The sequence below is a fragment of the Nannospalax galili genome, unplaced genomic scaffold (genome assembly GCF_000622305.1).
Source record: "Nannospalax galili isolate Female #2095 unplaced genomic scaffold, S.galili_v1.0 scaffold184, whole genome shotgun sequence".
Taxonomy (NCBI): domain Eukaryota; kingdom Metazoa; phylum Chordata; class Mammalia; order Rodentia; family Spalacidae; genus Nannospalax; species Nannospalax galili.
Genome location: NW_008351649.1, coordinates 1,404,724 through 1,412,914, shown reverse-complemented (window position 1 = coordinate 1,412,914; position 8,191 = coordinate 1,404,724).

The following is an 8,191-nucleotide window of genomic DNA, read 5'->3' as shown; positions in this document are numbered from 1 at the left end:
GCGGTGCATGCCTTTAATCCCAGCGCTTGGGAGGCAGAGGCAGGTGGATCTCTGTGAGTTTGAGGCCAGCCTGGTCTACATAGTGAGTTCCAGGCCAGCTAGGGCTACAGGGAGACCCAGTCTCTAAAAGACCAAAACGAAAAAAAAAATTTTTAATTAAAATTAATTTGAAAAAGCCCATCTCTGGGCTACAGGAGCCAACTTGGGCCCTGCTTTATCTATAGAGGCTTCAATATAAGAAACTGTTAGCTGGGGCTTCAGTGATTAAGAGTGCTTGCTAGTCTTTCAGAGGACCTGAGTTTGTTTCTCAGCAACCACATCAGGCAGCTCAAATCTCTGCAACTCCAGATGCAGGAGATCCAGTGCCCTTTTCTGGCCTCTTTGGTGACCCAGTCATGTGTACATACACATTAAAAACTAAAAAAAAACTACAAGAAATCGTTTGCTCTGGAGGTGAAGACAAGACAGTGCTGCATGACCAGACCCTGTCGGATAGGAGGAGCTGGATTCTTAGAAACTACTGACATGGGGCTGGAGAGATGGCTCAGAGGTTAAGAACACTGATTGCTCTTGCAGAGGACCTGGGTTGGATTCCTAGCACCTACATGGTGGCTAACTTTAGTTCCAGGGGATACAATGCCCTCCTCTGACCTCCACAAGCATTGCACAACACAGGTGCACTTACACCTGTGCAGGCAATGCACTCATACACATAAAAATAAAATTTCAAAAAATATTTTAGAAATAGAAACTATGAAAAGTTAAATCAATAGAAGAAAATGTGTCAGTAATGAACTAAAATAGTTTTGTGGGCAGTCTTATTATAGTCTGTTTTCCTAAGTGCTTTAAATTTTACTTGATTATGAAAGAATCTCACTATCTTTGGTTGGCCTGAAACTCACCATGTAGACCAGGCTGGCCTCGAAGTCGCAGAGATCTGCCTGATTCTGCCTCCCAAGTGCTGGGATTAAAGGTGTGTGCCACCATGCCCAGCTAAATGCTTTGTTTTAAAATTTACATCATTTTCAACTTCTCCAAAGGTGGTTTTGTTTTGTTTTTCCTTTTGGCAGAGATTGAGGCTGATGACATTGCAACTCTTGCTTTGAACCTCCTTTGAGCTGCTGCCGTTGCCTTTGAACAGCTCCTGATGGGAATTAAGATACTTTGAAATCAAGTTCCACTCAACTTGCCCCTTTTCTCACTCTTCTCACCATCTTCTCTTGTATTTCCTGGCACCGTCATTGCCCAAGCTGGACACTTGCATATCATTCTTTAAGCTTCCCCTGCCCAATCAGCAGTGAATATCAGGTGCATAGTTATTCAGCCCTCCATTCCACCTAATATTTCACAGCGCTGATGACCCTTTCTCTACTGCCACCACTTACCACATGACTTGGGGCAGTTCCTTAGTTTCTGTATTCCTTGAATTCCCCATCCATAAATGAGAAATTATATCTATTATGTTTACCTCATCAAGTTGCAAAGGTTAAATGGCATAATGGGTCTTGGAATATTAGCAGTTACTCAGACTGTTACCAGAGCCACATTCTACTGCAACAGATCCTTTGTGATCTCTTCTCCCTTGCCAGCGCTCTAATGAGCTTTCTGAAAGGCAAAATCACTTCATGCCATGCTTCCCTGTAAACCCTTTCCAAGCTCCTACACTTGGTCTGCAGTGCTGAAGGAAACAAGACGGGCTCAAAAGTAGAACAATGTAACTCTGGAAGACACTTGCCTAGCATGGGTGGCACCCAAAGTTTGATCCCTAGCACTGCAAATAAATAAATGAAAATGTAAAAAGAAAACCTTCACCTGCTTCCTGTGGCCAGCAGTAAACAGTGACACTCCAGTGTGACTTAGGAGGAAGTCCTGTGACCTGGCTGTCCACCTTCCGAGCACTTGGACCAATACCACATAGCTGCTCTCTCTCTCTCTCTCTCTCTCTCTCTCTCTCTCTCTCTCTCCACTCTCCTCTGGCCAGCTCCTATTCCTTTGTCAGGTTTCCAACCTATCTTGTTCCAGAAAGTCCTTCCTGATCCCACGAGACTGAACCAAGTGCTGTTTTCTGGGTTTAAACCAAAGTACTTTATCCCTGTTTTATGATTGCCTCTTCACTTGAAGACATCACTGTCTTGTTCCCCTCCCTTTTCTCTTTCTCCCTTTCTTTCTTTCCTTCCCTTCCCCTCCCCCCTTCCTTCCTTCCCCTTCTTCTCTCCCTCCCTCCCTCCCTCCATCTCTATGTAGCCCAGGCTGACCTTGAATCATGATACTCTTGTCTCTGTCTTCCAAGTGCTGGGATACAGGTGTGTACTATCATGTTCAACACTTGTGCTCTCTATCTACAACCCCTAGCAAATGTTTGATCTACAATAGACAAGCAACAAATATTTGTTGGATAAATAAGAGAAAAATAGCAGGGTATGGTAGAGCATGCCTTTAGTCTCAGCACTCGTGAAGCAGAAACAGGCAAATCTCCATGAGTTCAAGGCCAGCCTGGTCTACATAGTTTCAGGCTAGCTGGGACTACAGGGAGATCCTGTCTCTAAAAGACCAAAAAAAAAAAAAAAAAAACCAAGAGAAATATATATTCAAATTATATAATTTAATATAATGTATATAATTTAATTAATATATTATGGGTGGTAACTTATTCTTGATTTATCACCGCACCAAAGTTATCACAAGAAAGCCATAGAATATTTGCTACAGAATATTTGCTATTGGTACATCTGGTGGGGGTTTGTGCAAGAGGAAGAAGGCTCTTAGGGACGATGCAACCCATCTAAAGCCCTGCAGACCCAGACATCACATGGCTGATCTCGCACTTACTGATGAATCCTTGTCATATTTGGAGAGTTACCTAGCATTTGTTCAGTCTTTAAATTCTCTAAACCAAGTGTATAAATAGTAGCTGTTACTACTTGGTGGAGGATCCGGATTCCTTTATGTAAGTAATGAAAATTTTGGATGTTTTTGTTGAGTTTCAAGTTTTTTTGTTTTTTTTTTGTCTTTTTGAGACAGAGTCTCCCTATAGCCCCAGCTAGCCTGGAACTCACTATGTAGACCAGGGTTGCTTCGAACTCACAGAGGCCTGCCTCTGCCTCCCAAGTGCTGGGACTAAAGGTGTGCACCACCATGCCTGGCGGTCATGTTCTTTGTATGTTGACCATACGAGGATTTTTTTAAATTTTTTAAATATATTTTTCAAATATTATTTTTATTTTATGTGTATGAGTATATTGCCTGCATGTAAGCACGTCCATGTGGTGCAGGGGCCTCGGAGGTCAGAAGGCATCAGATCCCTTGGAACTGGAGTTACTTACCGTTGTTAGCAGCCATGTGGTGCTGGGAATGAAACCCAGGTCCTCTGCAAGAACAGCCAGTGCTCTTAACTGCTGAGCCCTCTCTCCAGTCCCAGGGACTGATTTCTATAGAGTGTGATCATTGTAAATCTTGCTAAAGAGGTGCTGTTTTGGGGACTGGAGTGGTGGCTCAGTATTTATGAGCAGTGGCTGCTCTCGCAGAGGACTGTGTTCCATTTCCAGCACCCACATGACAGCTAACAACCACCTGTAATTCCAGTTCCAGGGGATGATGCCCTCTTCTGCCCTCTGAGGGCATTGCATACACATGGTGAACTTACATACATACAGGCAAAACACTCATACACATAAAAATAAAAAAGTTTTAAAAAGAAGTGCTGTTTGGAGTGGGGGTGGAACAGAGTGAGGGAACACTTGCCTAGCATGTGCAAAGCCCTGGACTGGATCCCCAGGCCAGCAAACAAGTAAACAACAGGTGCAACTGAGCAGAATTCTGGGAAAAGGAACTTAGTACAGAGCAGATGGGAAGGAGCTGAGGCAGCAGGTGATGTGGAAGGAAGGGTCACCAGGTGTTAGTGTGGATGGAGCTCTGGGAGGAACAAGTTGAGTGATGGGAGACAAAAATCATCTTTACAAACTAATTTTGTTGTTTGCATGCTTGTTTTGAGACAGGGTCTCACAGTGTACCCTAGGCTAGCTTTAGACCTCACTATGAACTCTCCTTGATTTTCCTTCCTTAGTATCCCATGTGCTGGGATTACAGGTGTGAGCTGCCACACAAAAGGCTAGAGACTAATTGTTGAGTTTAAGTATGAATCCCGAGCACTGCAGATAACAGTGGAACCTGGGCGTGATTGGACTTGTTTATAATCCCAGCACTTGGAAGGCTGAGGCAAGAGGATTAACAGCCTGGACTACATAGAGTTTGTCATAAACAGCACCAAACAAATGATGAAAATAACACTAATAGGGAAAGAAGTGGGGTCTGGGAATGTAGCTCATTTGGTAGAGTGCCTGCCTAGCATGCACGAAGTCCTGGGTTTGATCCCCAGCACCAAATAAAACTGGTGTCATGATGCATAACTGTAATCCTAGCACTGAAGAGGCGGGGGCAGGAAGATTAGACATTCAAGGTCATTCTCAGTGCTTCATAGTGAATTTGAGGAGGGCCTGGGCTACATGAGACACTGTCCCACCACCACCACCATCGCTAAAAAAAAGCATGTAAGGGAATGTGGAGTCCTGGGTAGAGCAGGGTGGAAGCATGAAATCCTGGGAGCTCCAGAAGATAAGGATCTAAAGGAAGGATTACAGCCCTGAAGAAAAACAGGATAGGAAAGTCACAGAACAAGGAACATGTCACATTTCAAGATGTGCAAACGCAGCCGAGATGCCTAGTGAAATTTGGAACTTGGAAGTCTGTAAATGGGAAACCTTATATTGGGGTTGTTATTCATAATTACAGAGCATATGCCCCTTCTCCAATGGTATTTTAACTTAAGGGTAATGAGGATTTAGTTATATACACAGTCTATTTAGTGTTTTGTTGAATTTCGAAAACATGTGCTAAAGTTAGACCAAATGCTATAATTACTTGACGGCACCACACTGATGTTGAAAACAGGATTCACCATCCCTGTAGAATCTGATTTGTGGAACTATATATTTAACTTGTATGTTTGATTATGAGTAATAATACTTATCTTAGAATACAACAGGATTTTAGTCAAAAGCTTACACTAACATCTCAATAAAGATTTGTGGCATGTGGCTTTTCTGCCTGCCTACAAGAAAGTCTGAAAGCAATTAGGATCCAAAGGAGCTATGTACAACAGCCTCCTAGAATGAAACTTTGGGAATTGAGGTAGCATCTACTGCTGTTATCTGCTCCTGTCTCTTTAAAGTGGCTGCGGGGCGGGAGTGGGGGTGCTGGAGAGATGGCTCAGCAACTAAGAACACTGGTTGTTCTTGCAGGAGACCCTGGTTCGAATCCCAGCACTCACATGGCAGTTAACAACTATCGTTAACAACTATCCGACAGCCTCTTCTGTCCTCCACGGGCATCGCACGACATGGGTGCACTTGCCTACACACAGGCAATACATGTATACACATAAAATAAAAATAAAAATTTTTTTAAAGTGGCTGTGGAATTCAGTGTCAGTGGGTGGGTGCGATGAGGCCCGGGTGGTGAGTTGCCAGAGAATTCAACTGCAGAATGGAAGAATGTTGCTTCCAAGTATTTAACACTTTCAAATTGGATTTGATAATCCTAAATGGAATTAATAATTTATTCTTGCCTTCTTAAATTAGACTGGGAGAAGGAGTGCTCTCTTTGAAATATTTGCAATATTTTTCTAGTTTTTCCATTATCCCTCATCTGAACCTAAAAAGAAAATTCATTTTATTTATTTAAATTTAAAATATTTTAATATTTGATTTTTTGTGTATGAGTGTATTGCCTGCATGTATGTAAGTTCACCTGTGTCCTGCAATACCTGCAGAAGTCAGAAGAGGGTGTTGGATCCCCTGGAACTGGAGCTATGGATGGTTGCTAGCTGCCACGTGGGTTCTGGAAACTGAACCCTGGTCCTCTGCAAGAGCAGCCAGTGCTCTTAACTGCTGAACCATCTCTCAAGCTGTTCCAGGGAATCTGACCCTCTTTTGCCCTCTGAGGGAACTGCACAACATGGGTGCACTTACATACATGCAGGCATAACATTCATGCACACAATTTTTTTTAATTTTTAAAAATAATTGAGGGAGCCAGGCGTGGTGGTGTACCTTTAATCCCAGCACTTGGGAGGCAGGCGGATGTCTGTGAGTTCGAGGCCAGCCTGGTCTCCATTAATGAATCCAGGCCAGCTGTGGCTACAGAAAAAAAAAAAAAAAAAAAAAAAAAAAAAAAAAAAAAAATTGAGGGGCTGGAGAGACGGCTCAGCAGTTCAGAGCACCAGCTGCTCTTGCAGAGGACCCAAGTTCAATTCCCAGCACCTGCATGGTGGCTAACAACTGTCACTCCAGTTGCAGGGGATCCAACGTCCTCTTCTGGCCTCCTTGGGCACTATACAACACGGGTGCACTTACATACATGCAGGCAAAACACGCATACACATAAGATAAAAATAGATAAATAAGGGGGTGGAGAGATGGCTCAGCGGTTAAGAACACTTGTTGTTCTTGCAGAAGACCCGGGTTTGAATCCCAGCCACCCACACGACAGCTAACAACTGTCTGTAACTCCAGTCCCAGGGGATCCGACAGCTTCTTCTGACCTCTGCAGGCATTGCACGACATGGGTGCACTTCCCTACATGCAGGCAATACACGCATACACATAAAAATAATCAAATTGAAAAATAAATTTAAAATTAAATTGATACAAAAAGAAATTTGAAATCACAGTACCAGTGTGGTGGTGCATATCTGTGATGCTAGCACTCAGGAGATGGAGGAAGAGAGTGGGATCACTCAACAATACTCTGTACTAGTGTCAGGACTAGGAATAGATTTCTAGAGGGAGGTATAATATTACTGTTCTGAAAATTCTTTGATGGCACTGTAGTAAAAGGATTTGGGAATTTGGAATTACACCAGAGTTTGAGTCTCAGCTCTGTCTTTGGCCTTAGTATCCTCTCATGTAAAGGAGGAATATAGTTCATTTACTGTGGGTATCAAATGAGATAGCATGGTCAATGCTTAATAAATGATAAGAAATCACCAAGTCTGTTAAAATTCTATGGAACATTTTCTAACAAACACACTCAAAGCACTGTTGATATCCAAACTTGAGACTTTGGGCTGAGGTATAACTCAGTATCAGAGTAGCTGCCCACTATGCACAAGGCCCTGGGTTTGATTCCCAATCCCACAAAACAAATCAAGTGAGCCAGTAATGTGGGTCAGTGTGTAAGGGCATTTGCTCATGAAGGGTGGTGAGATGTGCCACTAAAATGGCTACACTCTCCATTTTAATTCTTTGTTTTTGTCTTATGTGTATGAGTGTTATACCTGCATGTATGTAAGTGCACCTGTGTATGCAGTGCCCATAGAGGACAGAAGAGGGAGTCAGATCCTCTGGAACTGAAATTACAGGCAGTTGTTAGCCTCCATGTGGGTGCTGAGATTCAAACGCAGGTCCTGTATAAGAACAGCCAGTGCTCTTAACCACTGAGCCATCTCTCCATTTTAAAATAGCTTTGATAAGTTTGAGAACTAGAAAGAAATTCAATGGGCTAGTTTAAGAATCAGTCTCTAAACCACAGGTGCTATAAAGAGATGACTCAGCGGTTGAGAGCACTGGCTGTTCTTGGAGAGCACCTGGGTTTTATTTGTTTTCCAGCACCCACATGGTGGCTAATAATTATCTATAATTTCAGCTTCAGGGGATCCAACACCCCTTTCTGACCTCTGAGGGCATTGTACACGTGGTGCACTTACACACTTGCAGGTAAATTCGTACACATAAGATAAAAATAACTAAAAAACTTTAAACTCTTCAAAAGACAAAATGCCATTAAAGGTTATAAAACAAGCATGCAATAAATTTTAGGGGTCATCTAAGCTACTGCATGTCATCCACATGGCTCTTATTAATCTATTTGTTTGTTTTTGGAGATAGGGTCTCACTATGTAGTGATGGCTGACCTGGAACTTGCTAGGTAGAACATGCTGGTCTTGGTGTAGACCAGTCTGACCTGGAACTCACAGAGATCACGATCCACCTGGTAATACTGCTCAAGTGCTGGGATTAAAGGCATGCACCATCATGCCTGGCTTATTATTATTATTATTATTATTGAGACAGGATCTCCCTGTAGTCCCAGCTGGCCTGGAACTATGTGGGTTATTATTATTGTTATTATTACT